The sequence below is a fragment of the Urocitellus parryii genome, chromosome 9 (assembly GCF_045843805.1).
Source record: "Urocitellus parryii isolate mUroPar1 chromosome 9, mUroPar1.hap1, whole genome shotgun sequence".
NCBI lineage: Eukaryota > Metazoa > Chordata > Mammalia > Rodentia > Sciuridae > Urocitellus > Urocitellus parryii.
The window spans coordinates 57,110,460-57,113,299 of NC_135539.1; the positions used below are offsets into that span (position 1 = coordinate 57,110,460).

Genomic DNA, 2,840 nt, shown 5'->3' on the forward strand with positions numbered 1-2,840 from the left:
GGAGACACACAGATGCCCATAAAAGGCTGTTTCCATCAGCACAAGAGGCAGCCACACAGATCACATTGCACTTGAATTTCCGTTTTCAAGTTCAAGATATGATGGGGTGCTAGGTAAAGCAGAAGGTCAACACCAAGGGAGTCACAAGTGAAAGTCATTGATTCATCTCCACAAACATGATTTCCAATACCTGTAAGATCCACTATCCCCCAGCAACTGAGCACACTAAAACATTCCAGTCTAAAGTGTACTTGCCCCTGCCAAATTCACCATGTTAGCCAGCATCTCCTGCCGGATCTGCAACAAGAGGAACTGCTCCAGACCAAAAGTGTAGATGACCAGGTACTGATGGACATTCTGCAAGGAAAGAGGGAGAGGTGTGAATATGTCACCAGTGTCAAGCATCCAGGAGGCCCCATCTACCTTGGAGTCTGTCCTTCAGCTGTTTCACAGAAAGAGTAAAGGGCCTTGCTACCTCTGCACTGTCAGCTGCCCATCACCACAAGTCACTGTCATTACTGCTCTTGTTTCATACATTATTAAACTCAGGGTAACAAGTGTTGTCGCACCTGTAGTGTGTATCCTGACACGCACTGCATTGGAGCTTTGTCTGTAGTTCCTGTGGTTCCCTACGACAGGGACTATTACTACCACCAGAGAAAAAGAAAGCAGAAAAGTTAGGTCACTTTTCCAAAGTCATAAAGTCACAAAATATTCAAGCCAGGATTGAAATTTGGACTATTCCATCTCTCAAGTATTGGTTTCTAACCCACCAAGCATTTTGTTGATTTAAAAAATAACATTTAAGGCTGGGCAAGTGGGAGGTGGTAACACTTGTTTAATGTGTCTGTGCAGAGAGGAGGGCAGCAGAGAGGAGTCTCCAGGGGCCACTGTGCCTGCTTTAGAGAAATAGGGAGCAGCAGGTAAGGCTGAGTGTAATCTGCATTGGCCATGGCCACAACTACAGGGACCAACAACAAGGAGGCAGAGCCAGTGTGCAAGAGCAAAGTCTGAAATAGATGTTACATGAATCATTTTATAGCTACACACAACTATGAACATTCTAAAGCCTTCTCTCATTAAAGTATATCAAGTTGGATGAAACTGCCTCCTTGGATCTTTTGGAGTGTCCTGGGTGCTTCTGCAGAAGTCTTGCCTTGCCAGAACAGGTTTTGCAAAGGATGTTTGCTGGGATCATAGGTTCCCTCAGTTGTCCCAAGTGGAGGACTCTTGTTGGCTCCTGTGATGAGCTTCCAGGTAACATCCTGCTGGTCAGGCTTCTGGATGACATCAAGCAGAGGCCTTGGAAATCTAGCCAGTAGGGGCAGTGTGAGCAACTGCACAAATGCATTAAGGGTTCAGGGCAGCACTATGTCTTATTGTAATGCAAAAAATCTGTAGAGCTTCCAGTGTGAATGGCAGCCTCAGGTGCAAGCCTGGAAGCCACAGTGAGGAGTGTACCTGTTACCAGGTCCTAAAGCATTACACAACTATGAAGGAAAGGAGCCTGGAGACTTTAAATTCAGCAAATGTAACATCATCATTTTTTGACAACACGTTGATGAAAACTGGTCCCACAGGGTAAGTCAATGGGATTCATGGCTTTTCCCAACCAACTTAGTGCAGATTATTAAACCATTGCCTCAGATCCCACCTCAGTGCAAAGCACTTTATGACTTTGAAGTGAAAGACAAGGAAGCACATAATGAAGGCCTTCAATTCATTAAGAATGATGTTCTGACTGTGATCCAAAGAGTGGAGGAAAGCTGTGCTGAAGGAATGTTGGCAGACAAAATAGGAATTTTTTGATTTCCTACATTGATTTCAATTTGGCTGCTACGCAGCTGACAGAATGGGATAGTCTTCCATGCCAGGAGTTGATACTGAAGAATATACCTCAGCAGCAGCCCAGAGTAGCATTGCCCCAAAGCACTCACGACACCAAGAAGAATACCAAAAAGCAGCACTCCTTCACTTCCCTCACCATGGCAAACAAGTCCTCTCATGCATCCCAGAACTGCCACTCCATGGAGATCAGCCCTCCAGTCCTCAGCATCTCCAGCAACACTCTACTGCCACAAAAATCAGAGAATGGTCTGGTCTTTCCATCAGTGCCCCTTCTCAGATTCATGTGAGTACTGCTGAATTCATTGTGACCCCACATCCAAGCAGCTCAGTGACAACTGGCCCCACATTCATTTTCCTGTTGGAAAATGGGGTCTCCAGGTGCCCATGAAACTATAAATCTTCCCTTTCCAACACCCCCTTCTCATGGCTACCACTGTCCTCTCTCCTCCATCCTGCCAAGTGCTGTGCTGCTTCTGCTGCAATGGGACCCAGTCTCGTGGCAGAATCCACTGCTCACAGGTTAGAAGATTAAGTATTATGAAGATGTTAGTTCTCCCCAAATTTATCTACAGATTTGATACCTTCTTATTACAAATTCTCGAAGTCAATTTTGTGGAAATGTGTATATTAATTCCAGATGTATATATTAATTAACATATATTAATTCCAAAATTTAAGCAGGTATAGATCATCTCAGAAGCTGGGATCATAGTATGGTAAAAATAGCTAAGAAGTGATGAATTTTGTGTATTAATTATTCCTGATTTTTATATGATCTACTTAATTTTTAATAATGGTAGGATTTAACAATGATTTGCAAAATTTATAAAAACTATTCTCATAAATAAATCAATGTGGGCTGACTTTAGCAAACCTATGATTCCAGGTATCGAGAGAAGTTTAGGTGTCTATGATTTTCTTACCAGCCATTCTTAGTACTGAAAGAATATTAGCCTAATGAAGAAAAAGAAAGGAAAAATAAAAGAAACTTC

General features: G+C 43.0%; 1 pseudogene; it reads left to right on the top strand.

Moving 5' to 3' along the window:
* The first annotated feature begins 1,181 nt into the window (after positions 1 to 1,181).
* LOC113178495 (E3 ubiquitin-protein ligase SH3RF1 pseudogene) lies at positions 1,182 to 2,236 on the top strand (annotated as a pseudogene).
* Positions 2,237 to 2,840: the final 604 nt, after the last annotated feature.